The sequence below is a fragment of the Euprymna scolopes genome, chromosome 46, assembly GCF_053919585.1.
Source record: "Euprymna scolopes isolate OS-2025 chromosome 46, ASM5391958v1, whole genome shotgun sequence".
Classification (NCBI taxonomy): Eukaryota; Metazoa; Mollusca; class Cephalopoda; order Sepiida; family Sepiolidae; genus Euprymna; species Euprymna scolopes.
Genome location: NC_136527.1, coordinates 84,775,591 through 84,794,685, shown reverse-complemented (window position 1 = coordinate 84,794,685; position 19,095 = coordinate 84,775,591).

Here is a 19,095-nt window from a genome sequence, read left to right as displayed (position 1 = left end):
CTATTTACCAAAACTAGTGGGAACTCAGCTGCTACTCATCCACTTTGGACTTGACGGACTGAGCATACAACTCTTGCATTCTTTATTACTCTTTTACAGTAGTTTCTGCAGTCCTGAAAGCGGGTTTAGTCTCAGTAAATCTATTATGTTGGAAGCAATGGAAAAGTTATTTCTGTGTGCAATGGCAGCAGCATATTCTGGAGAGAACCATGGCTGGCTGTTAGGCTTTTGCTGGAAATTTTTCGAGGGAATAAAATGCTCTATACCTACAATTAACCATTCTGTCAGGTCCGATACTATAGAGGACACATCCTTTTCAAACATAGAAGACAGAGGTCGATCCGATATCAATGTACGGTCAGCCGTAGAGTATTGATATACTGTGCGATAGAAAGGTACATCTGAGGAATTATTACATTTCGTTTTTATCTTAACTGTAAAACTTAATGATCGGAAGATCCCAATGGAGTCAGAATGGAGGTGAACATATCAAGTTGTAAGAAAAAGGCCTAAATTTAAATTGCCGCCGAATATTTTTCCCATGTTAACTTGAAAAAAGGGTGATTGCCAATGAATGTGTAAAAATGACCGAATCCTGAGTTTGTTTAAATCAATGTAGTAAATAAATTCCGTGATATAAACAAAAGAGTCCGAGGTAAAGTGTGTACGTTTTGCTTAAGGAATGAAATGATTCACAAAATGTTTATGTTGTTCTGAAGAAAATCGTGTGAAATGTAATGAAATAACGAAAAGCCGAGCTTTATATGTTTAAGTGTCAGAAGCTTTACTGAATGGAAAATGTCTACGTAGAGAACTGCACGTTTCACATGTAGTTCGTATTTAGTGAAGCCATAGCTACGTGCTTCATAACATTTACAAAAGTTTTTTTAATTAGAAATACTGTTATGTAGTAGGTCGAATACAAAAAAGTATTTGTTATATATCCTTTTATTGATCTAGTTATCTAAGTTTGTATCTATTTATCTGTGTATCGATCGATCTATCTATCCATGCCGATCTATCTAAGTGGCGAGATAAGCAAGAGATGAAATATGAACATGTTTTGATAAAAGTTGCCAAAACATTATTGAGCTATAAAATGGACAAGTTTCATTGGAAGCATCTGATCAGTGACCCGGAAGTACGTGTGGGTCACGTGGTTCTAGTTAGTTGAGAAGAATAATTGAAGTTAGAATTTAAACATAGAGAACAACGGTCAGGAAAACAGTTGCCCCCCCCCGTGGGAGGGAGATTACGTGCCTCAATAATGGAAACTATAAAGAATTAACCACAAGAAAAGCAACTCAATTTCCATATTCATATGCGTTGACATCTTAAAATCAATAAAAAGCTAAATACATTTTGCCCAACAGGTTCCATCTTCCCCTCCAAGAACATATGAATTCCAGATATCTTGAAAATGAGTACTGACTACCAAATAGAGTAGAAGCGATTTTCTGTGTTCCACAACATATTAGTAGTGTAATCGTAGGTTAATGGTGAAAAAGGTGTAAGGCTTAGGATGTGATTTTTTTGTGCTACATGTGGAAAGAAAAGCTGGTCTGTAAAGCCATGGATGATGATAGTCTGTGTTGATGAGGCAGATGGACCTCGCTTTTTGTTGTTCGCCTGGTTGCCGAAAATTTATCAACCATGTAGTTGGGTAATTAGATTTAATATTTTTTATAAAAATATTAGGTACTCATACAGAGAGTGATCTTTGCTGAAATAATAACGTTATTATTTAAAAAGCCATTCTTAACATGGGGAGGGGAGGGTGTTTTGCACCTATTCTGTACTTTAACCTTACAATTGAATTAAAAAACATATCATAAAACTTTAATTTAACATGGAAATACGATTTAAAAAAATAGCGCAGATCACTCTCTACATTAGCACCAAATATTTTATGTACAACCCCAGTTTTGTTTCGCTAATAACGTGTGGCTAAGTTCGAGGTTTCATAACATATGCATCTGGCCTTTGTTTACATGTTACAGCAATTAGTAGTAGTAGTAATAATATTTTTAATTAAGGAAGATATCAGCGTCTCTCTCTCTCTCTCTCTCTCTCTCTCTCTCTCTCTCTCAATAAACAATGAAAAAAACGAATAAATGCTCAATTTTTGTCCCCGCCGCCCGAGAAGTTGTGTTATCATTTTTTTAATATGGAATAACTTAAAATCAATTATTTCTTAACAACTTTTGAAAGATAAACCCTAAATTTTATAGAATTAAAAACACATATAGCGGTTAGAACACACTATTCCAATGCTGACTTGAGCGTTCGTAAATGTATATTCTGTAATTAATGTATATTCCGGAATTACATCTCAACCAATCAAATTTGTTGGAAAGCGATACACACAAAAGAACACACACGCTATCGTATTAATATATAGATATTATTATTATCATTATTATTATTATTATTATTATTAATAATATATATTATTATTAATATATATTATTATAGATCTTTACATTCTATTAATATTTTTATATTATTTAAAAAAATTTTTTAAATATACTAAAATGTTTCACTTTTAATAACCAATCGAATTATGTTACTTAAATATGATTTTAACTTTTTAAGAATTATTTTACAATATATTTCAGTATCGTTTCATTAATATCATTTATAATTATCTTTATTTTCATTCTATTCATAAAATTACCGGAAGTGATTCAATATAAAAGATCTAAACTGCTAAAAATATTTTTATTTAAAAACATTCCTGTATTTACTAAAATTATTTAATAAAAAAATATTGTTTTCTAATACTGTCAATTTCAATATTTCATTTTATTTAAAAAAAAAATGACGCCAATTTCACTATCCAATCAAGTGCCATTCTTGTTACCGGTGTCAAACGACTTTTGTATCATTTTTTTTTTCTCCATATTTTAGCTTCCTTAAACTGCAAGAGGACAACAATGTTCAATCTTAGAAAACAAACCTGGTTTTCGTATCTTTATTTTTTATTTTATTTTTTTAATAAATTGTATCAAAAATGAATCTTACAAAATAAATATCTTCATATATTTTTTATTTTATTTTTTTAATAAATTGTATCAAAAATGAATCTTACAAAATAAATATCTTCATTTTTATTTTATATTTTTAATAAATTGTATCAAAAATGAATCTTACAAAATAAATATCTTCATTTTTATTTTATATTTTTAATAAATTGAATCAAAAATGAATCTTACAAAATAAATATCTTCATTTTTATTTTATTTTAGTACTCGTACAGTTTATTCAAGACATTAAAATATGAAAATATCGGAAAAAGCTTAAATTCTACGTATCCGTTATGGAATGAAGTTCTCCGAAAAAAAAATTGCACTTAATTTCATCAAGTAGTTTTTGTTTTACAGCGAAAAAACAATTTGTTATGATACCGAGCAAAAGGTCGGATTTTTAGGAATAAAGATGGGGAGGGAGTGTCAGCGCTTTAACTGGAGTTATCTCCCGTGGCGATTTTAAAATTCAAACAAAACTTTTTTTTTAAATCCAAGATATCTGCCTTCAACGTGTTGTCATAAAAACGTGTAAAAAAAAAAAACAAACAAAAAACTACTCGATCAAATTAAGTGAATTTTTTTTTCGAAGATCTTCAGTTCAAAACGGATACATACAATATCATCTTTTTCCGATAATGTTTTGATTTAACGTACAAGTACCTTTATTTTTTAATAAATTGTAATATAATGAAAAAAACGTAATTTTACAAAATAAATCGAAATAAACCTTAAAAAAATGAATTAAAAAAAATGAATTTTACAAAATAAATCTTCATAGTTTTTATGTTTTTTAAAAAATGAATTTTACAAAATGAATTGCAACAAACCTCAAGTATTGACAAAAAAATAATCTCAACTTGATCGAAAAATCAATTCGTCACACTTAATTAATGAAGGAACATTTTTACACGAGGAACGAAATAATGATTACACCGTTTTATGATGACCTAAATCCATTGTTCTTTAGAAGTTGATTTTCTTTTTAAATAATTTCACGTTTAAATCGTGGTTTTCAACATTTAATTTTGATTGTTTTATATTTTCATATATTTTATTTCTTAATGAATTGAACACACAAAGCAAAAGTTGTATCAATTTACTAAAGAAATCTTAACAAACAAAACAATATTTTGTGTTTTGAACAAAAAAGAAAAAAACGAATTCATCCTGATTTTTTTTTTTTTCTGGAATGAAAGGTAAGTTTTTTTCTTTTACTTTTTACAATTTAAAAATTCAATAACTTTTTTAAAAAATTTTAAGCATTAAAAACATTTTTATTGCAATCCAATCAAAAATATGAAAAAAATTACGAAAACTCATTGAGTTGAACAACTGCTATTGTATTTTTAGTAAAAAAAAAAAAACGTCTGTCACTAAGAAAAATGCAATTTTACCAAACTTATCGAAAAAGTAACTTTTACCTATAAATAACTATCTACACTTGGTGAATTTTCGTAATTTTAAAAAATATTACTATTTTCGAAATTTTAGTTAAGTATGTAATAATGTTTTTGCTTAAAACGACATAATTTAAAAAAATCGATCTATCGACTCTATTGACCAAAAATCTCATAAAATTATAGTATTTAATCTGATATTTAATATTTATCCAAATGTATCGTATTTTTCTGGCGAATTCCTTTGGATTTTTAATGTTTTCTCCAATATTTTAAATTTTAGAATGGGGATCACTTTCTTTTACAAATTTACATAAAATAAACACATTCATTGGCGATCACTAACTAGAAAAAACTTAATATAGAAAAAAATAGTTGTATAACTTTACAATCTAACCCAGCCTTGTTTATTCCTTCAAAAATTGACTACATTTCAACAGCTTTAAAATATCTGCGAAACGAATACAATACTAATAAATATTTAAGTTTTTAAGGTGGGTGATCACTTTCCTATATAAATTTAACGTAAAATGAGCACCCACTTCATGACCAGTAAGTAATAAGTAATATCTGTATTTTTTTTGTTGTTATGAGAGTGGAGCTCATATTAGTTTTTTTTTAATGCTTTTTTTTTCGATGGAGATTATATCCTATGTATTGTTAACTATTCTGTACTTCCACTTAACAATTTAATAAACCAAAGATACCGTGAAAATTTTCATTGTGACATTTATTTGGTGGTTTCTACCAGTATTTTGTTTTATTATTGATTTTTAAATGATTATCGGGACTTTCTAAATGGCTGTTTTATATCAGCCAATTTTTCTAATTTTAACATAAGACCTGGTATGGATTTTAAAAAGTTTATTTAACGCTTCAAAATAAGTTAAAGCACAAAGCAAGCTTATCCAAGTAGGTAGAAGAGTTACTTATGTTGCCTTTGGTAACAATCATTTGTTATATATTTGATTTTAACCACTTTATCGGTTTTTATTTTTTGTCTAAAATGCCCATTTAATTTATTACATTGTTAGGTGAAAGTACAGATTAGCAAGGACCCACTTTCTCGTATTAAGAATAAAATTAATTCTCATGTTAAGAATAGTTTTCAAAATAATATCATTATTATTAATAAGTGGAGGTGTCTTTTAAAAAATAGAATGTATGAGCAAAAAAAATGTTTCCTCCCTGGATTAAAAAATTAAAAAATAAAAATTAAATTAAACTTCATTTTCATAGAATGTAAAAAATAAATAGGATGACACTTTTTAAAAATATCAAATATGAATTTGAATTTTAACATTTCAAAAAACAAACAACAATATTTTTACGGCATCTTTTGTTCATTAAATTAGTTGGGTTATTTTTGTTTTTTATTTTTATTACAATTATTATTATTATTGCCACTTGGATGTAGGGGCTACTATCAGGGACATAAGCTACAGGGGTACTATGTTGAGACTTGGGCAGCAAGATATCAGTTCACGTTAAACTTGAACTTCTGCGTGTCAGTACAGTTGGGAAAGCAGGGAACCGGAAGGAAATTCCAAAGTTTAGCCATTGTCAGGAAGAAAGTACTGGAGTAGAAGGCTCTCTTACATCTAATGATCTCTACTGTGAAGAGGTGGGATTTAGCTGCTTCTTGGGTTTGTCAGCGGTATTTATGTCGAGGGGTGTACAAGTGCTTGCAGTTCATCGGAGCATTCACCGTTAAAGTACTTGTATGTTGGAAAAAGTTCAGGATCCGGTAGTTCACTGTCGTCTGGGGTTGCAAAGAATGCTCTCTGCGCCACCAGACGACAGTGAACTACCGGATCCTGAACTTTTTCCAACATCTTGCAAAGAATGCTCTCTGCGCCCCTAACCAATGGGGACAAGTAACAGATCAAAAGAAAAAGGAATCAAAACTCTAGCCTCGCTTGCGTAAACTTGCTCAGTGAAGCGACAAGGGAAGAAGAAGAAGAAGAAGAAGAAGAATTAATGGGAATGGTTGTAGGTTGCCTTCTATAACCAATAGGAACAAGCCTCCCACCACTCCCTTAGTCTATTTAGGCGCTGAGACAGATCTGCTCATGCTGGTTCATTCCCCCCCCCCCGACGGACAGCGACACCCATCTGTAAGTAGCCTCCATTTTTTTTCTACATGTAGAACAGGCAGAGGGATGCAACATTTCATCGATGGGACAGATGCTAAAGCTTAGATGACAGTTCATGAGAAACACCCGTCTAGCTGAAAACACTATCAGTGATTTCCCCTACTCTTTGTCTGTCCCTAAGCCTAAACATAGATTCCATGAACAAAGTTTCTTTCTTAGAACTGGACGCCTGTGGAATTGTCTTCCGTTTTCCTGCTGACTACAATATGGTTGTCTTCAAGTCTTACGTAAATAAGTTCTTGATGAGTCATTCCATTTAGTTAACAAATTTACTGAATTTCAACTACTAACGATTACTATGATATTGTCCCATTGACTACTGTACACTCTTTAACCCTTATCCTCCAATGGCCTGTTGGCCTTGATAAGTGGTGATACCTATGTAAACAAATTTTACCGAATTTGAACTATTGACAATTACTATATTTCCCATTGATTACTATACACTTGTTAATCATTATCCTCGAATGGCCTCTTGGCCTTGATACGTTGTGCCGCCTATGTAAAACAAAATTGTCACTGTATTTCCTCCTCCTCACATTCTCTCTCAACTTCCAGCACGCGTCTATCCTCTCATCAACACGTTTTTTATTAAAAAAAACTGACTACATTTCATTTTCATATGTGTGCAGTGGGATCTTGTGCGATTCAATGAGATTACACCTAATAAAGCCACAGCTGCCATCTTTAATCTCTCTCTCTCAGATCCCACCTGAAGGTAAGTCATACAGCCACATAAAGCACACACTCGTGGGCGCTTGCTTCTTTGGCTATTACATTCAATTCAACATGATCTCATGCAATTCCATTACACCTTATAAAACCATCTTTAATCTCTCTCTCTCTCTCTCTCAGATCCCACCTAAAGTCGTACAGCCACACAAAGCACACACACGTGTGTGCTTGCTTCTTTGACTAAAACAGAACAACAAAAAATGTATGAGTAAAACAATTTCCCCAAATTTTAATTAATAATAATTTAATCTCTTCATTTTTATAGAATATTAAACAAAAAATAAAAACTTTTTTGTAAAATATATCATATGAATTTGAATATTAACATTTAAGAAAGCCAACAAAAATATTTTTACTGTACATTTCTTTGTCCTTTGACTAGGAGCAAAGTGTAGTATTTGTTCTAATACTACACTTCACCATTTCTGACCTCGATCAGTAGAGGATAAATCCTTCTAGATTGAGGCCGTTTTTATTTTTGTTCTTATTTCGAGTACTCCTTTTTAGGGAGCTAGATTTTCCCCACATTAAAACCGACCTTATGCTTAAATCTGCTCTCGTGGGGAGGCAAGTAAATAGGATATATTCCCTCGAACAAATGTAGATGGAATAATACGATTGACAAATCTAAGAAAAAAACATGAATAAAAATAGAAATATATATAATATTACTGTAGCTTTTTCAACAAAATTATTATCATTTTGGGTACATTACAACCAAACATTGAGAAAATGTTTCAATATTTTTGATAATTTTGCATATTCCTACATAAGTTATACATAAGTGCTTGAAGAAAACTAAAACGTGTATGCAATAAATACATTTTTGGATGGACATATGGTAATTTACTTTCATTGTTACATTAATATACGTGTATATATATTGTAGTATTGTATATATAAATATAAATGTCTCTTCTCACTATGATGAAAATCATAAAAAAACTAAATATTATTTCAACTAGATAATAACTTAAGTAACATTTGTATGAACTTACTCTGTGTCAAGTTTAAAAATATCCGGTCATTTTTGTGTTGTGTCTTATATGATTTTTTTAGATTAAATAAATCATGATGTTGTGGTCTTATATGATTTTTATTTGGAACACTACAGCTGGTAGAAAATTTATTATACTTTTATTTTTTAGATTAAATAAATCATGATGTTGTGGGTTCAATCTAATAATAATAAACAAACAGAATACTAATATATGAATGCAAATATTAAAAATATTGAACTTCATTATTTTTTTACAGATGTTCCTGATTGAACCCTATTTCAATTTTAATGGAGGATCATGATCTTCAAACATTAAGCTGTAAACAGTCATTACTTTATTTGGAACATTACTGCAACATCTGTGAGAAAATGTATTATACTGGACACTATTATTTAATGAATTTTGGAACACTACAAAGACATCTCTGAGAAAATTTGTTATACTGGACAATTTAATGACGTTTGCTAAACGGTGCGGAAAACATAACACGAGTGAAGGTAATATGACTGTTTGTGAAAATGTGTGTAATATTCAAATATGAGGAACCAGTGACTTTAAAAATCCATATTTTCTGTAATACCGCAAACTATAGATCTAAATATCTTTTTAAAAAGTAAAAGTTTATAAATGCTAAATTCTTTGAAATATCATTTAAAAAGATTTCTTTTTGAACCCTTTGAGGATCATGATCTTCAAACATTAAGCTGTAAACATTTATTACTTTATTTGGAACACTACAGCGACATCTGTGAGAAAATTTATTATTTACCAGACAATACTATTTAATGAATTTTGTTTGGAGCACTCCAACGACACCTGAACAATAGAATTTAATGCATTTTTCTAAACAATTGTGAAAAAAAAAACACAACATGAATGTAATATAAATGTTTAAAAGGATATCTCGGTTGAAATATATGAAGTAATAGGTAGATGTTTGTCGTCTGTATAGTGCCACATCCACAGCTTGAACAAATTAATAAGATAAATGAAATAAAAATAATGTGTGTGTGTGGATATAATCGTTTTGTCAGATACGATTGAGTAAAATATAGGAACTCAAACTGAAAAATAAATGTAAAGTGTGTGGATATTCTTGTACTCAAAAACTTTAGTGACCAATATGAGAACTCACACTGGGAAAAAGCCACATTCTTGTGATGTGTGTGGATTTTCTTGTTCTGCAAAATCAACATTAGTGAAACATGTGAGAACTCACACTGGGGAAAAGCCATATTCTTGTCAAGTGTGTGATTATTCTTGCTCTCAAAAGTCGAATTTAGTGAGCCATATTAAAACACATTCTGGGGAAAAGCCATATTCTTGTCAACTGTGTGGATATTTTTGTGCTAAAAAATCAAACCTAGTGATCCATATGAAAACTCACACTGGGGAAAAGCCACATTCTTGTCAAGTGTGTGGATATGCTTGTGCTAAAAAATCAAACTTAGTGATCCATATGAGAACTCACACTGGGGAAAAGCCACATTCTTGCCAAGTGTGTGGATATTCTTGTGCTAAAAAATCAAACTTAATGATCCATATGAGTACTCACACTGGGGAAAAGCCATATTCTTGTAAACTGTGTGGATATTCTTGTGCTATAAAATCAAACTTAGTGATCCATATGAGAACTCATTCTGGGGAAAAGCCACATTCTTGTCAAGTGTGTAAATATTCTTGTTCTCAAAAATCGAATTTAGTGAGTCATATGAAAACTCATTCTGGGGAAAAGCCACATTCATGCAAAGAGTGTGGATATTCTTGTTCTGCACAATCAATGTTAGTGAAACATATGAGAACTCACACTGGGGAAAAGCCACTTTCTTGCCAAGTGTGTGGATATTCTTGTGCTAAAAAATCAATCTTAGTGGAACATATGAGAAGACATACCGGAGAAAAGCCATATGCTTGTCAAGTTTGTAAATATTCTTCCACTTCAAAATCAGATTTAGTGAGACATATCAGAACTCATACTGGGGAAAAGCCACATACTTGTCAAGTGTGCCAATATGCTTGTTCTGAAAAATCAAATTTAGTGCAACATATGCGAACTCATACTGAGAGAGAAACAAAAGAGAAATAATACCGGATTAAATAAGATCAAAGCTGGCACGAGCTTCAAATCACAAGAAACCTGGCATCGACAGCATATCTAACTTCTGGTTAAAACAGCTAACTAGCTAGCATTGCATGATCATTATAGCAGATGTTTCACCAGAATGTTGAAAGCTTATGAAGCGACACCATCATGGCTATTAAAAGGCGATACAAGCTTAATAGTTAAAAGCACAGAAACTAAAAATCCCAACAAATATCGCCCAATATGCTACCTAACCACAATTTACAAGCTATTAACTGGATTAATACCGGACAACATTTATGAACATCTTTCATCCGGAGATTATCTTGAGGAAGAACAGGGTGCTAGAAAAAATGCCTGTGCACCAAAGATCAGTTGCTCATCAATAAGACCATTTTGGAAGATTGCAGGAAAAGAAAAAGGAATTTAAATATGGCATGGATAGATTATCAGAAAGCATTTGATATTGTACTCCATTCATGGATACTAAAATGTCTCGAATTATACAAGATCCACCCGACCATACGAGAAAGTATAGAAGTGGCAAACATCCATTACATTAAACCATAACGGGGGAAGGATATCCATTCCAAATATAAGAATAAAAATGGAATCTTCCAAGGAGACAGTTTATCTCCTCTACTGTTTTGCTTTGCAATTGATCCTCTAAGTAAGCTCCTAAAGAAATGGCAAAGTGCTTATAATCAAAGCTGCAGCTGCCAAAAGGAATCTCCCAAGATAATAAACCATTTATTTTTCCTAGATGACCTTAAGCTGTATGCTAGCTCGGATAATGACTTGTGTCATCTACGAAAAATTGTTCACACTTTTTTTCAATGCCATCAAAATGAAGCTCGGGCTGGATAAGTGCGCTATGTGTACTCTGAAAGCTGGCAACAAGATATCTACTGAAAACATACAGCACAATGAAAATAGTGAAATCAGAGAACTGGATTAACAGGAAGCATACAAATATCTCGGCATTGATGAAAATGAGTCCATCCAGCATTCCAAGATGAGAGAGAAACTAAGCCAAAAATATTTACGCCGGGTAAGAAAAATCTGCAAAACTGAAATCACAAACAAGAAACCAGTTACAGCAATTAAACAACTTGCCATGCCAGTGCTAACATATAGTTTTGGCATTACTGATTGGCCTCAGAAAGGCATAAATTGGCTTGACACAAGTACAAGGAAAATGTTAATCTTGTACTGAGTTATTTATTGAAATCAATGCATGCCTCGTTTGTACCTACCCAGGCGAGAAGGAGGTATGGGACTCTCAGGAGTATATCATCAACACAGAGCTACAATCGTCAAGATAGGTCAGCACATAATAAGTTTCTGTAACCCCAAGCGAATGAAAATTAAAGACCATCATAAGAACCGAGCAAGTAGTACAAAATCTATAACAGAACTTGCCACTCATTTTGGAAAGGATTGCCTTACAAATGATACTGAGAACCCAAACAAGCCTGCCACTGACATAGCCCAGAAAAGTCGGAAAAATACACTAGCCAGTTCAATAGTATTAAAACAAAAGAATGGGCCAACCATAAACAGGCAAAATACCTACCAACTGAACTATCCCAAGAATATATCAATAGGGATGGTTCCCTGGACAGGCTCAAAAGTGGATCCCTCCATTACAACCAAGAGAGGTTGATAGTAGCAGCACAAGACCAAGGCCTCATGACATACGCCTTCAAAAAGATGAGTGGTCTAAGCAATAATGATAAATGCAGGTTCTGCAACACTGAGGTTGAGAGTGTGGGTCATCTGATTTCTAGTTGCAAAGTCCTACTTGGAGATGGCTATTATACACATCACCATAACAAAGTTTGCAAATACCTTCATTAAAAGATATGTAAGAAACTAAACGTTCAGTGTAGTAAAAATCCTGGGAACATATACCCGAACGAACAGTTGGGAATTACAACTACATCATTCACTATGACTACATAATTCCTACAGTTGCATATCTAGAAAACCCAACTGTTAAACTAGATATAGTGATTTGGGACGGAGCAAACAAAAAAGCGACCATAATAGAGGTCAGTGTACCCAATGATACAACCTTAAAGAATGGAAACAACAGCGTGCAAAGTATTTTGGGGGGGGAACTCTCTCAGGAATACATAGATAAAGAAGGTTCCTTGGACTGGCTCAAAAGGGATCCCTTCACCAGGATCAGGAAAGGGTCATATTGGCTGCTCAAGACCAGGGATTGATGACCAATGCATTCAAGAAGATGGCAAGGATTAGTAATGACAAAAAATGCAGGTCCTGCCATACAGAATTGGAAAGTGTTGGTCATCTGATATCAAGTTGCAAAGTTCTGCTAGGGGACGGCTACTATACAGCGAGACATGATAGAGTATGCAAGTATCTCTACTTGACCATCTGTAAAAAATTAAACATCCAGTGTAGCAGCAAGTCCTGGGAACATCAACCTGAAAGGACAGTTGGAAATGACTTATATACCATACATTACGACCATGTAATCCCTACAGTCACCTACCTTGAAAATGCTGCTGTGAAACCTGACATAGTTATATGGAATAAGTCAGAAAGAGTTGCAACCTTGATTGAATTGAGTGTTCCTAATGATGGCGGACTGAACAGAGCTGAAAGAGAGCAACAGACCAAATACCAAGGTCTCATGTATGATATGAAAAGAAACTGGAATCTTAAGGAGATATCAATCATACCAGTTATCATAGGTGCCACAGGGCTTATGTAGAAGAACCTGAAGTCCTACCTAACTAATATTCCTGGTGAACCAAGTGCAAAAGAGATCCAGACAATTGCACTTAAGGGAACAGCGAGGATACTAAAAAGAGCTTTCAGTTGGTTTCAATAAAAAGCTGGACAATGTTGGCAGCTGGTTTGGCTGCACCATACCCAGCATTACAATCTTCAAAGAAAAATGAAAAAAGAGAAAAACCCTATTCTTGTGAAGTATGTGGTGTTTCTTTTACACAGAAGTCAGATTTGTTTCGTCATATGCGAACACATAGCAAGCATACCAGATGAACCAAGTGCAAGTGAAATAAAAACGATTGCACTAAAAGGGACGGCTAGAATACTGAACATAGCTCTTGGTTGGACTCACTAAAATAGGAGTAAATGTTAGACATGTTGTTGGATGTCCCACTCCCCTAGCAGAAAAAGATGAAGAAAAATGAAAAAAAAAGAGAAAAACCATATTCTTGTTTACCCAGAAGTAAGATTTGTTCTGTCATGCGCAGACACACACTGGAGAAAAACCTTATTCTTGTCAAGTATGTAGTTCTTCATTTAAACAAAAGCTAAGTTTATCACAGATAAAACATATTGGAGAAAAGCCGCATGCTTGTTAAGTATGTCATTCTTTTACAAAGAAGTAACTTTTTTAATACAGAATGCATGTTTGTTGGAGCATATGCAAACACATTGCACTTAAGGGAACAGCGAGGATACTAAAAAGAGCTCTCGGTTGGTTTCAATAAAAAGCAGGGCAACATTGGCAGCTGGTTTAGCTGCCCCATACCAAGCATTACAATCTTCAAAGGAAGAAAAAAGAGAGAAATACTATATTCTTGTGAAGTACGTGATTTCTATTAATACAGAATGCATGTTTGTCAGAGCATATGTAAACCACTGAAATGGGGGTAAATGTTAAACATCTGGTTGGATGCTCCCCTAGAAGATGAAGAAAAATGAAAAAAAGAGAGAAATACAGGTTCTTGTGATGCACGTGTTTTTTATTTATACAGAATGCATGTTTGTCGGAGCATATGCTGAAAAATACCAGAGAAATAATCATATTCTTGTGCACACACTTGAAACACCTGTTTCAAATGAGGTATACACCATACATTATGACCATATAATCCCTACAGCCACGGACGTTTAAAATTCTGCTGTCAAACCTGACATAATTATATAGAATAATGCAGAGAGTGGCAACCTTGCTTGAATAAACATAAATTTTAGTCAAACACATTGTAAAGCACGCTGCAACCAATCAACTACTCATGCCAGTTATATTGTATTGAAAAGACAAACTCATTAAATATGTTGCTAATATTTTACATAAAAATAACTTTCGTCAAACACATTGTAAAGCGCTCTACAACCAATCAACTATGCATGCCAGTTGTATTGAAAAGACAAACTCATTAAATATGTTGCTAATATTTAACATAAAACTAAACTTTGAACAAACACATTGTAAAGCACTCTGCAGCCAAGCAACTACCTGTTTCATTTCGTATCTTCCAGCGAGATTAGTTCCTCATGCAACATCTTGTTTATATGTTTTATACTTTTCGGCCATTTATCACTGTCTATTTTTACACCCAATTTTATCACCTCCTATTCTTATTTTTAGATGCCATCTTTTTAGTTACTACGCAATTTTATCCCAATTAAATTATCTCTAATATTTTAAATCTCCCTTCGCAATCTCGTTTCATTTTATTTACTTAATCTATCACGGTTATATTTCATATGTATATATATACATATATATTATATATACATATATATGTATATATACATGTATATATATATTATATATACATATTTATATATATATATTATATATACATATGTATTCCTAAAAAGGATCGCATATCCCCTACTAATTATGTCAATGTATAATTTTTATGTAGTTATTATGTTTTAAGCATTTTTCCTAGTTCATTTAATGTTTGAAAATTATTTCAATAAACAAGTTAATGGTATATAGTGTTTTTTCTCAACCCCCGTTAATAACTTGACACACTGAATTCAACAGATATTCCTATCTTTTGCAATAGTTTCGCTAATACTGATTTAAATGCTTTTATTTTCTTACTGGAGTAGCTGAATAATGTTGTAAGCACTTTCTTCAAGTTTCAAGGATTTTTATTCACTCGTTCCTTAAATATTAAAAAGAATGTAAACTCGTTAATAATTTGAAATGCAGTATATATATATATATATATATATATATATATATATGATTCGTGCATTTCCACCGTTTATCATTATGAAACATGTATGTATGTATGTATGTATGTATGTATGTATGTATGTATGTATGTGATCAGCGATTGGACCATTTTGTCCCTTTTCCTCCGTGCTTCGATTTTTTTTTAAAATAAATTGTTTAAAACTCATTTTTTTGCAACACATGAAGATAAAATTAACAGACTCGCATATAATTTTCCAAACAAAACAACGTACGAATTGACAAGACAGTCCAACTGAAAGTTATTTAAAGACGCTTGCACTTTTTTTAAAAATAAAGTTTGATTCAAACTCATTTTTTTGCAACACATGAGGATAAAATTAACAGACTCGCATATAATTTTCCAAACAAAACGTACGAATTGACAAGACAGTCCAACTTACTTAATATTTATGACTTTTGGACTATTTATTCGAGTGTATTTTGCATGTGTCTGTGTGTAGGTATGTGTATGTATATGCGTATATGTGTGTCTCTACGTGATTACGTTTATATGTCTGCGCATGCACACGTATGTTGGCGTACGTCTATGTACGCATGTGTTTATTTCCATGTGTATGTGGGGTGGAGGGGGCTCCCGTAAGCCGTGGTGAAGGCAACCCCTCTAAGAGAAGCAAATCTCTGAGTTAAAAAACATAAAGCGTGAGACCAGTACCCGCATTAAGCTGGTCTGCAGTTTGACTTGTTGCTGGCTATCTTGCTCTTGCTTGTTGCTGGCTGTCAACATTTTGAACCGAGAGAGAGATTTAGCTGTCATACAAAGCTAAAACTCTGTAACACTATCAGGTACAGATACTCCATCAGGCTGTAAGAAAAACAAAACGGTCCTATTGCGATGGAAAAGTTGTGACGCGTGTATGTCTGAAATGCTGGAAGCATGTAGTAATTGATCTGCCATTATTATATATATCTATGTATGTATATGTATGTATATATATATACGTGTGTATGTATGGGTATGTGTATGTGTATGTGTGTGTATGTGTGCATGTATGTATATGGGCGTGTGTATGTGTGGGAATGTATGTGTGATTGAGTGCATATTTACGTACATGTATGTATATGTAGGTAAGTGTGTGTATATATGTATGTGCGTATGTGTACGTATGGATGTATGTATGTATATGCCTATGTATTTGTAGGTGTGTATGTATGTATATCTGTATGTATGCATATTCATGGTGTATGTACATATATGTGTATGTTTACAGATATGTGTGTATCTGTATATATGTATATTTGCGTTTAAATACATATATATATGTGTGTATGCATGTCAATGACCGTCTTGTGTATGTTTATGTATAAGTATGTCTATGTATGCATATATGTAATATGTATGTATGTATGCATATATGTGGGTTATTTGTATGTGTGTATGTGCATATGTGTAAGCATGTGTGCATGTATATATATATGTATTTATACCAGTGACCGTCTTCAGTGTCATGTCTGCCTGTGCGTGTGAATTTTTTTTTTCCCCCGGCAGGACTAAAGTTATGGTTATCTTCGGGCTCATAGACTTTCAGTACCTGAGGGAGTGGCACTCGTCTGACAAGACGTTGCAATCATTATTATGTGGGTATATATGTAGAAATTGAGACAGGCTGAAAACAAAAGATGACAGCATGAATACAGTATCACACATGGAATATTTATTTTTCAAGTGTAAATAAAATATCAAAATTCATTTGACGCTTTTCTAAACACCGGACAAACATTTAAGATGGTCATCTAACTACAGTGACACATTAACGAAATATATTAAATTTGCATAAATAATTCAAACTTGTTGTAAACGCAAGTAAATAAATTTGAATTGTTACATTTTCAACATTTCCGTTTGTGATTTCATCTTTTTTTTCATTTTCACCACAAAGCACAGTGCCACTTTATGTAGGGGCCACTGTCGAGGTGTTAAGTTGCAGGGATACTAGGATGGGAGTTGAGCAGCAAGATGTCTGTTCATATTACACTTAAACTTCTACATGTCAATACAGTTTGGAAAGCAGGGACTCAAAACGGAGTTCTAAAGTCGAGCAGATCTGGAGGGGGGCATAGGCCATTGTAGATGCTTTTGTTGCGAGGAATTCTTTTTACAGGGTGAGGTAGCTGGTCCCACAAAACCGAGTTCTAAAGTCGAGCATATCTGGAGGGGCATAGGCCATTGTAGATACTTTTGTTGCAAGGAATTCTTTTTACAGGGTGAGGGCGCTGGTCCCACACCCAACCTTCCCAGAAGGTACATACAGCGCCTAGCCTTCCCAAGTGGTCACCCATCTGGTACTGGCCAGGGTCAATGTTGCTTAACTTCGGTGATCTGGCGAGAACCAGTGTGTCAACGTGATTGTGCCGTACTAATGTATCGTTAGCCATAGTTATTGGTGGTTGAGAAGGTTTCTTGTAATTATTGAAGGAAACAAGCTTAGTCTTGACAGCATTGAATGAGACCATCAATTATTATCCCCATTACGCTACATTCTCTAGCGTTTTAGCCATTTCCCTTAGATATGTGTTCATTCCCCCCACCCCGTGCCTGTTATAAAGCGTGGTGTCATCAGCAAACTTACCCATCTCAGAGACAATTTCATCAAGGAGGTCATTTATGAATATTAGGAATAGTAAAAGTCGAAGAATAGACCCTTGAAGTATACCCGCATTTATATAATATTATTGAGGACAACCAGGATTCTTCTCTTATTACTAAGAAGGATTTAACTATGTTAAGTATTAGCCTAGTAATACCGTATGATCTGATTTTCCTGAGAAGACCATCGTGCCAAACCCTGTCAAAAGTATTAGATATATCTAGGACTACCGCTCTACTCTTCCCTGCTTTGTCCAAATAGAAAATGTGATAATTTTATGCAGTATTTTTCACTTTGTTTATCATGGCGATGTAATTAAGTAAACGTACATATTCAAAATCAATTTAGCTTTATTAAAAGAGAGATCTGCCGGTGACAACGATAGAGTTATTTATACAATTGGTAATTCTTTTGTGATTCTGTCGAATTTTTCGGTTGACCCCTTTTGTCACATTTGTCCATTTGAGGTGGTTCTCTCAACCCCTTCCCCATTCAAACATTTGTCCATTTGAGGTGGTTCTCTTAATCCCTTCCCCATTCAAACATTTGTCCATTTTAGGTGGTTCTCTCAACCCTTTCCCCATTCAAACATATACAGAGAAAAAACTGTAGTTACCATTCTTCATTGTCTGTGGCACAAATCACTTCTTTTGTATTGTTTATTAAATTGTTTGATGAAAGCACAGACTAGTTAAACACTTTCTCCTATACATGTTAAGAAAAGGGGCTTAAAAAGTTTATTGCTTAAGTTGTTTTATTGTTTTTTCTTATTCAAAAAGTGTATTGCATCAGTACTATTATTTTTGTTTTGGTTTGTGATTGTTTACAAATTATTTCCAATTTGTGTGGACCGTTTTGCTTAACATTGAATGCCCAGAAAAACGTCTCTTCTTATTAATGTTTACCAGTTATAAAATAAGCAAACACAACTTGGCAGTTTTCCAGAATAATAGAATATTTTTTAATTGGTAAACATTAATCAGAAATGATGTTTTCCTGACATATATGTGAAGCAGATTATTCATATACGTGGAAAAATGAGGTAACTCCTTTTGAGGGAGCTGGGGCCTTCTACAATTATAAATCTTGTGCCTAACTTGATCTGCA